The sequence below is a fragment of the Narcine bancroftii genome, chromosome 4, assembly GCF_036971445.1.
Source record: "Narcine bancroftii isolate sNarBan1 chromosome 4, sNarBan1.hap1, whole genome shotgun sequence".
Classification (NCBI taxonomy): Eukaryota; Metazoa; Chordata; class Chondrichthyes; order Torpediniformes; family Narcinidae; genus Narcine; species Narcine bancroftii.
Window position 1 is genome coordinate 223,430,319 of NC_091472.1, and position 10,245 is coordinate 223,440,563.

Consider the following 10,245-nt stretch of genomic DNA (forward strand, 5'->3'; position numbering starts at 1 on the left):
CCCCATGGGCTTTACAGACCCTCCCCAGCTCGGCAACTAACAGGGCAAAAATATTGAGTCTCTATCCTGGGGTAAGGGGCCGCAAAGTCCGGTCTCACAACGGTACGCCGGAATCTAACGACGACGAAACGCGTATCAACCTGTATACCTGTATCAACGCGCTGTGGAGAGTGTCCAACTCCCTCCACCCAACCTCGAAGCAACTGTGAAGACCCCATCACAAGTCCTAATATCTGCACAGATGTGCAGTGATTTTTGCTGCATCGTCTCAGGCTGGATGCAGATGTGCAGAGGGCCGGCTGCCTGCTCCAGCTTCTTGCAGAGTGCGCTCCCAGCTTTTGGACAGATGTGCAGAGTACCGCTGCGACCCACAAGGCTTTGGCAAATGTGCAGTGCCACTGCGCGCCCCCGGCCTTTGGACCGAGGTGCAGAGAACTACACCTCGGTTCAGTTCACGCACTGCGCACAGCTGGGTCCAGCCTCTGGACAGATGTGCCATGTGATCGTTGCACTGTTTCACCCGAGCAGATGCGCAGTGCCCGCGGCCGGTGCGGGTCTCACTCGGATTGCTCGGCGCACAACCCCTGCAGCAGACGCAGGTGCCCCGTTCCAGCGTTTTTATATGTGCCACAAGTTTGGGTTAAAATGAATGAAGGGAGGGCCTGTGAGAGGAAGCCTCGCGCTGTCCCGGAGGCGGGTTCAGCGGAGTGACAGGGTCGGGAAAGTCCCCGGTGGTCCAGAGTGTGTCGAGCAGCCCGGATGCCAATCCCTGCACTACCGACATTCCCTAGCACCTGCCACTGCTTCTTCCACAGGGGAGGGCTATTTGACAAAACTCTGGTCCCGGATCGCTCTCCCCGGTTGGCGCACCCATCATCTCTCAGCGCCAGGCAAACATTAATGCAACGCTTACAAAGAAAGTTTAAAAAAAAATACCATTATGCACACGGTGACAATTATAAACCACACAAGTGAGGGATGTGTGTGGGAAATCGACGAAGCACGGGAGTTCTACTGCCAGTGGACATGTCCCTCTGCTGAGCCCCCCCCCCCCACCCCACCAAGTTACAGGCATCTTTCCTACCCACCCTGATAATTCCACATGGAAGTCAGAGGAAGATCTGGTCCACCAACCTTTATCTTTCCATTCACCTCCGACACCATTAGTGCTCTGCGATTAATAAAGGATTGCTTAAGGTGGTATGTGGGTGGAAAGAAAAAGTTTGAAAACCACTGTTTTAATCATCCCTAATGGACTCGTTACATGCACGGTTTCATAATTCCAAAGGAAATGGGCGATTTTTCTCAAGCAAAATATTTCAGTAACATTTGGGTCTGGAGCAGTGATTTTCAACCTTCCCTTCCCATTCACATATGTGAGAAACAGAAGTACCTTCACAGATTTCGCTTGAGACAAAGATTGAGAACAAAGAACATTTATTGTACAACAGTGCAAAGTTGGGTGCTTCCCCTTACCATAGGAATACACACACATACTGGGGCTCACCCAACTTTTATACAGTTCATTTCTTCTTTCTTCTTTGGCTTAGCTTCACGGACGAAGATTTATGGAGGGGTAATGTCCACGTCAGCTGCAGGCTCATTTGTGTCTGACAAGTCCGATGCGGGACAAGCAGACGGGGTTGCAGGGGAAAATTGGTTGGTTGGGGTCGGGTGTTGGGTTTTCCTCCTTTGTCTTTTGTCAGTGAGGTGGGCTCTGCAGTCTTCTTCAAAGAAGGTTGCTGCCCGCCGAACTGTGAGGTGCCAAGATGCACGGTTTGAGGCGATATCAGCCCACTGGCGGTGGTCAATGTGGCAGGCACCAAGAGATTTCTTTAGGCAGTCCTTGTACCTCTTCTTTGGTGCACCTCTGTCTCGGTGGCCAGTGGAGAGCTTGCCATATTACACGATCTTGGGAAGGCGATGGTCCTCCATTCTGGAGACGTGACCTACCCAGCGCAGTTGGATCTTCAGCAGCGTGGATTCGATGCTGTCGGCCTCTGCCATCTCGAGTACTTCGATGTTGGAGATGAAGTCGCTCCAATAAATGTTGAGGATGGAGCGGAGACAATGCTGGTGGAAGCGTTCTAGGAGCCGTAGGTGATGCCGGTAGAGGACCCATGATTCGGAGCCGAACAGGAGTGTGGGTATGACAACGGCTCTATATACGCTAATCTTTGTTAGGTTTTTCAGTTGGTTGTTTTTCCAGACTCTTGTGTAGTCTTCCAAAGGCGCTATTTGCCTTGGCGAGTCTGAGGCACCTGCAAGCTCACACCAAGACACAAAAGCAACTCGTCCGTGAACTACTCTTTGCAGACAATGCCGCTTTAGTTGCCCATTCTGAGCCAGCTCTTCAGCGCTTGACATCCTGTTTTGCGGAAACTGCCAAAATGTTTGGCCTGGAAGTCAGCCTGAAGAAAACTGAGGTCCTCCATCAGCCAGCTCCCCACCATGACTACCAGCCCTCCCACATCTCCATCGGGCACACAAAACTCAAAACGGTCAACCAGTTTACCGATCTCGGCTGCACCATTTCATCGGATGCAAGGATCGACAACGAGATAGACAACAGTTCATTGCAGTGTAGTTCATTGCATGCCTTCCGTCGCGCATGCAGCCATCTTCAGCGCAAACTCCGGGAGATCCAAAATGAGTGGTGGACTAGCCTCGCCAAACGAACACAGCTCAGCGCGGACATTGGCGACTTCAGGGGTTTCTACGAGGCTCTAAAGGCTGTGTACGGCCCCTCACCCCAAGTCCAAAGCCCGCTGCGCAGCTCAGACGGCAAAGTCCTCCTCAGCGACAAGATCTCCATCCTCAACCGATGGTCAGAACACTTCCAATCTCTTTTCAGTACCAACCGCTCAGTCCAAGATTCCGCCCTGCTCCAGCTCCCTCAACAGCCCCTAAGGCTAGAGCTGTATGAGGTTCCCACCCTGGATGAGACATATAAGGCAATCAAACAACTGAAAAGTGGCAAAGCAGCAGGTATGGATGGAATCCCCCCAGAAGTCTGGAAGGCTGGCGGCAAAACTCTGCATGCCAAACTGCATGAGTTTTTCAAGCTTTGTTGGGACCAAGGTAAACTGCCTCAGGATCTTCGTGATGCCACCATCATCACCCTGTACAAAAACAAAGGCGAGAAATCAGACTGCTCAAACTACAGGGGAATCACGTTGCTCTCCATTGCAGGCAAAATCTTCGCTAGGATTCTACTAAATAGAATAATACCTAGTGTCGCTGAGAATATTCTCCCAGAATCACAGTGCGGCTTTCGCGCAAACAGAGGAACCACTGACATGGTCTTTGCCCTCAGACAGCTCCAAGAAAAGTGCAGAGAACAAAACAAAGGACTCTACATCACCTTTGTTGACCTCACCAAAGCCTTCGACACCGTGAGCAGGAAAGGGCTTTGGCAAATACTAGAGCGCATCGGATGTCCCCCAAAGTTCCTCAACATGATTATCCAACTGCACGAAAACCAGCAAGGTCGGGTCAGATACAGCAATGAGCTCTCTGAACCCTTCTCCATTAACAATGGCGTGAAGCAAGGCTGTGTTCTCGCACCAACCCTCTTTTCAATCTTCTTCAGCATGATGCTGAACCAAGCCATGAAAGACCCCAACAATGAAGACGCTGTTTACATCCGGTACCACACGGATGGCAGTCTCTTCAATCTGAGGCGCCTGCAAGCTCACACCAAGACACAAGAGAAACTTGTCCGTGAACTACTCTTTGCAGATGATGCCGCTTTAGTTGCCCATTCAGAGCCAGCTCTTCAGCGCTTGACGTCCTGCTTTGCGGAAACTGCCAAAATGTTTGGCCTGGAAGTCAGCCTGAAGAAAACTGAGGTCCTCCATCAGCCAGCTCCCCACCATGACTACCAGCCCCCCCACATCTCCATCGGGCACACAAAACTCAAAACGGTCAACCAGTTTACCTATCTCGGCTGCACCATTTCATCAGATGCAAGGATCGACAATGAGATAGACAACAGACTCGCCAAGGCAAATAGCGCCTTTGGAAGACTACACAAAAGAGTCTGGAAAAACAACCAACTGAAAAACCTCACAAAGATAAGCGTATACAGAGCCGTTGTCATACCCACACTCCTGTTCGGCTCCGAATCATGGGTCCTCTACCGGCACCACCTACGGCTCCTAGAACGCTTCCACCAGCGTTGTCTCCGCTCCATCCTCAACATCCATTGGAGCGCTCACACCCCTAACGTCGAGGTACTCGAGATGGCAGAGGTCGACAGCATCGAGTCCACGCTGCTGAAGATCCAGCTGCGCTGGATGGGTCACGTCTCCAGAATGGAGGACCATCGCCTTCCCAAGATCGTATTATATGGCGAGCTCTCCACTGGCCACCGTGACAGAGGTGCACCAAAGAAAAGGTACAAGGACTGCCTAAAGAAATCTCTTGGTGCCTGCCACATTGACCACCGCCAATGGGCTGATAACGCCTCAAACCGTGCATCTTGGCGCCTCACAGTTTGGCGGGCAGCAGCCTCCTTTGAAGAAGACCGCAGAGCCCACCTCACTGACAAAAGGCAAAGGAGGAAAAACCCAACACCCAACCCCAACCAACCAATTTTCCCTTGCAACCGCTGCAATCGTGTCTGCCTGTCCCGCATCGGACTGGTCAGCCACAAACGAGCCTGCAGCTGACGTGGACTTTTTACCCCCTCCATAAATCTTCGTCCGCGAAGCCAAGCCAAAGAAAAAAAAAGAGATAACCCCCCCCCCCCCTTAACATTCTTCTGCCTCCTGGATTGGTTTGGCAGGTAATTCTGTCTGCCTACGTGCAGTTTCTGTAAACCTGAAAGACCATGGGGTTATCCTGTCTGGGTCCCATCATGTCATTGTCCTTATTCATGAATCTGCCTTTGTCCTTATTCACACCTCTCAACCCCCAGGACTTACTAATTCTATATGCAGAACCTGCTAATTCTTTCTATCACTATAGACCTTTCTTCTATTGTACTTGTGTAACCCTTCCTCACACTCTTATCGGAATTCATCCGTATTGAGCACTTACTTAACTTCCTCTAGTCTAGTCTATTATTCTTTATTTTATTCATACTAACTTTACTTCCTATAATCTATTCTTTGGCTTGGCTTCGCGGACAAAGATTTATGGAGGGTTAATGCCCACGTCAGCTGCAGGCTCATTTGTGGCTGAGAAGTCCGATGCGGGACAGGCAGACACGGTTGCAGCGGTTGCAAGGGAAAATTGGTGGGTTGGGGTTGGGTGTTGGGTTTTTTCTCCTTTGTCTTTTGACAGTGAGGTGGGCTCTGCGGTCTTCTTCAAAGGAGGTTGCTGCCCGCCGAACTGTGAGGCGCCAAGATGCACGGTTTGAGGTGATATCAGCCCACTGGCGGTGGTCAATGTGGCAGGCACCAAAAGATTTCTTTAGGCAGTCCTTGTACCTCTTCTTTGGTGCACCTCTGTCTCGGTGGCCAGTGGAGAGCTCGCCATATTACACGATCTTGGGAAGGCGATGGTCCTCCATTCTGGAGACGTGACCTACCCAGCGCAGTTGGATCTTCAGCAGCGTGGATTTGATGCTGTCGGCCTCTGCCATCTCGAGTACTTCGATGTTGGAGATGAAGTCGCTCCAATGAATGTTGAGGATGGAGCGGAGACAACGCTGTTGGAAGCGTTCTAGGAGCCGTAGGTGATGCCGGTAAAGGACCCATGATTCGGAGCCGAACAGGAGTGTGGGTATGACAACGGCTCTGTATACGCTAATCTTTGTGAGGTTTTTCAGTTGGTTGTTTTTCCAGACTCTTTTGTGTAGTCTTCCAAAGGTGCTATTTGCCTTGGCGAGTCTGTTGTCTATCTCGTTACCTCTCACACATACCACCTTAAGCAATCCCTTACTAATCACAGAGCACCTAAGGCATAAGGATTACTTAAAATGGTATGTGAGTAGAAAGTAAAAGGTTGAGAACCACTGCACCAAATGGAATGCCTGAATCAAGACCAACACAGCAGAGGGATTAATTAATTGATTAATTGATGAGGGCAGGGGCTTCAATTGGAGATTCAATTGCCACACCTTTCAACAGTCCTCAAATAAAATAACTCCTCTGGATCAATTTTCCTATCACTCTCTTCTCACTCCATCTCTCGTTCCAATCTCTTTCAATATCTTCTGACTTTCTTTTAATCAGAGAGTCATACAGTAGGGAATCAGGCCCAGGGCCCTATTTTGCCCATGCCCAACAACGTGTCCCAATACACAAATTGCTGGAGAAATTCAGCACGGTCCAAAGATACACAACCAACGTTTTGCGCCTGAGCTCTTTGTCAAGGTATGAGCAAACAGCAGGCAGGCACCTGAATAAAAAGATAGGGGGAGGAAGGGGCAGGGGGAGGAGCACAGGCCCACATCGACAGGAGGGCAGGAAAGAAAAGCTGAGAATTAATCCCGGTGGGGGGGGGGGGGGGGAGTAGATCTGTGAATGCAGAACTGCAGGAAAGGAGACCGAGGGAGAAGGAAAGAGAGAAAAAAGGGTAGGGATCTGGAGGAAAGGGGTCAGAGGGATGGGCACTGAGGGAGGTGGAGTTGGGTCCTAATGGAAACCGGAGAAGGCAATGTTACTGCCTTCTGGTTGGAGGGTGTCCAGTGCAGGAGCAGTGGAGGGTATGGGGCTTTGTTCCTCCATTTTGTGGGTGATTTCAGTTGGGCAATGCATGAGATCATGGACAGTCAGGAATGGGGCTGGGAATGCAAATGGGTTGCCATTGAGAGGTCCATGGCATCACAGTGGACAGAGTGATCAATAAAGCAATCACCCAGTTTGTGTCCAGTCTCCCTGATGTGTCCTGCCACAGTGGAAACACCAGATGCAGTAGATAGCCCCTGAAGATTCACAAGTGGAGTGTTGCTTCACTTGGAAGGACTATTTGAGGCCCCAAATTGTGATGATGGAGGAGGTGTGGGTGCAAGTGTAGCATTTCCAGTGGTCATAGGGGAAGATACCAAGGGGATCATTGGTGGGAAGGGAGGAATATGTGAGGGAGTCACAGAATGAATGGTTCCTGCAGAAGGTGGAGCGGGGAGCAGGGGAAGATATGTTTGTTGATAGGATCACGTTGTAGGTGGAAGAAATTGAGAAGGATAATATGTGGATGTGGAGGCTGATGGGATGGTAGGTGAGGACAAGGGAATCATGTCCTTCTGTCTGTGACTGGAGGGATAGGGTAGATGTGCAGGTAATGGAGACGGCAGTGGAGGGGAAGCCATGTTTTTTTGAAGAAGGATGACATGTTAGATGATCTCACATGGAAGACCTTGTCCTGTGAGCAGATGCATTAGAGACAGAGTAATTGTGAGAATGGAATGGAATCCTTACAGCGGACAGAGTGTGAAGAGGTGTAGTTGAATAATTGTGAGAGTTGGTGGGTATGTAAAAAATGTCTGTTGAGTGTTTGTCTCCCAAGACAGAGACAGAGAGATCGAGAAAGCGGAGAATGCTGCTAGAGATGGACCAAGTAAATTTGAGGTTGGGGTGGAAGTTGACAGCAAAGTGGATGAAGTTGACAAGCTCATCATGGGTGCAAAACCCATGGAGTTGTCAATATAGCAGAGAAGGTATAGGTGCCACAGGACTCATACCACCAGGTTCAGGACACAGTTGCTATCTCTCAAACATCAAATCCCTAAGCAGCAGCCTCAATGGGAGAATCATTTAAGGACATTTACTTTGCACATCATTATTGAATTTTTTTTTCTGTATTTGCACAGTTTACTTACATTTCTTTCTTGGTTTACATTTCACTCTTTTGTATACATATTTTTCTTCTTGAGTTTACAGTTATCAGTGAGTAGAAATTCTTCCTTGTCTGCAAGGAAAAAGAGTGATATCATGTATGTGATGTATGTACTCTATCAATAAATCTGAATGTTGAACTTTGTTGAGAGCCTAAGCTGTGTCAGCACGAACCATGGATTGCTCCAGTGCCTATCAATGATACATTAACAGTTTCTTGTTCCATAGCCAAACTTGTTGAGAGATTCCAGAATTTTCTGTTTTTATTTCCACGAACCTGTACATCTTGAGCTGTGGGAGGAAACCACACAACACGGGGAAACCCATCAAGTGCTGGAACTGACATGGCAGATTTTGAACTGATTACTTGCCAAGTGGACTAATGTGTTCTCTGTTAACACTGCTTGCATCTGCTGGGGACTGCCTTTCCTGACAAACTGCAGATAGCTCCAGTGGCAACTGTCACAAAATAGGGAAATTATTGAAGACCAATCTGCAACATTGGCTGGATTATTGTCAAGAATGTGGCACAGTTAGAGTAGTGGTTGTTACAACACTACTTTTTTTTTCTTTGGCTTGGCTTCACGGACGAAGATTTATGGAGGGGTAATGTCCACGTCAACTGCAGGCTCGTTTGTGGCTGACAAGTCCGATGCGGGACAGGCAGACACGGTTGCAGCGGTTGCAAGGGAAAATTGGTGGGTTGGGGTTGGGTGTTGGGTTTTTCCTCCTTTGTCTTTTGTCAGTGAGGTGGGCTCTGCGGTCTTCTTCAAAGGAGGTTGCTGCCCGCCGAACTGTGAGGCGCCAAGATGCACGGTTTGAGGCGATATCAGCCCACTGGCGGTGGTCAATGTGGCAGGCACCAAGAGATTTCTTTAGGCAGTCCTTGTACCTCTTCTTTGGAGCCCCTCTGTCACGGTGGCCAGTGGAGAGCTCGCCATTTAACACGATCTTGGGAAGGCGATGGTCCTCCATTCTGGAGATGTGACCTGCCCAGCGCAGTTGGATCTTCAGCAGCGTGGATTCGATGCTGTCGGCCTCTGCCATCTCGAGTACTTCGATGTTAGGGATGAAGTCGCTCCAGCAACCCTGCTTTGAATCCACCACTGTCTGTAAGGAGTTTGTATGTTCTCCCCATATCCATGTGGGTTTCCTCCCATATTCCAAAGACCTACAGGTTTGGTCACATGGGTACAGGCTCATGGGCTGGAAGTACCTGTTACCTCACTCAATATCTAAATTTAAAAAATCAAATTAAATTGAGCAGTGCCATAAATGACACCAACCAGAATGCAGACTGTCTTCAGAACTATGAAATAAAACACTGAGGCAGCAAGCGCAAGTAATGGCAACTCAGAGCATGAAACTTGCTTTATTCTGTCAAGTGCTGATGATTAATTCACCTGTTTTTTTTTTTGTCGATTCACATTTCCAACACTTGTAGTGTTTTCTGTAAATCCTGCGGAGTAAATTGTTGGCTTGCTACTCCACTTGGGTCATTGTCCAATTTCAGGCTTAGGGTGGGAGTCATGAAAGAAATAAGTACTCTCCAGAAACTCTGCTTATTTTTACTGCCATGAGTGGCATTGCCCACATTGGGCTTTCTCAGCACCTGCACTGTGACATGTTTTGAGAACAGGCATTTCATGTATTCAAGATAGGACCCCAAAGACTCATTAAAATTTAGGAACTGACTCATCAAAGGGTGACAGGTGCAGGAAGGGTAGAATGGAGGCTAAGTGTAGAATCTTCCACTTCCTTTGAGTAGTTCCAGCAGGATAGAGTTGCAGATTTACAACATGTTGCTATTCCATTGATTACCAGGAGACTAGTTACTGGCATCTTATTGCTTGCACCTTCACACAGAGAGGACACATTTAGTAGCAGCAATGATAAGTCAAATTAGAACCTCTTCATCTCAATCAAATCCCCTTCTCACTAATCCAAATACAAACTAGGAGTAGGAGGTGGCTACTTGGCTCTCGGTCCACCATTCTGCAAGATCATGACTGATGCAGTCATTTCCTTTCATCTCTTGTCTATTTACTTTTGCCTTTAAAATATTCAAAGACTCTGCTTCCTTTCCTCTTTGAGGGACACGGGTTCATAAAATTGGAGATCCCAGGAGAAAAAACAAAATTGCTTCACTTCTGTCTTAATGAAAGGGCAAAGACAGAGTCGACCATCAGAAATCGGTAAAAATGTCGCACATGAAGGGAGGGAAGATTAAAGGAGAAGTGCGGGGAAAGCTCAGTAGGTTGACGGAGGGTCCCTGGAAAGAGCTGCCGTGGGTGGGCGAAGCAGGTTCAATAGCAGCATTGCAGAGACTTCTGGATGAATAGATTAATATGCAGGAATTGGAAGGGTATGGATCATATCCAAGTGAAAGCAGTCGGTATTTTGTTTAATTTGGCACCATGTTCAGCTCAGACAGCCTGCAATGTAGGGCCTGCTCTTGGGC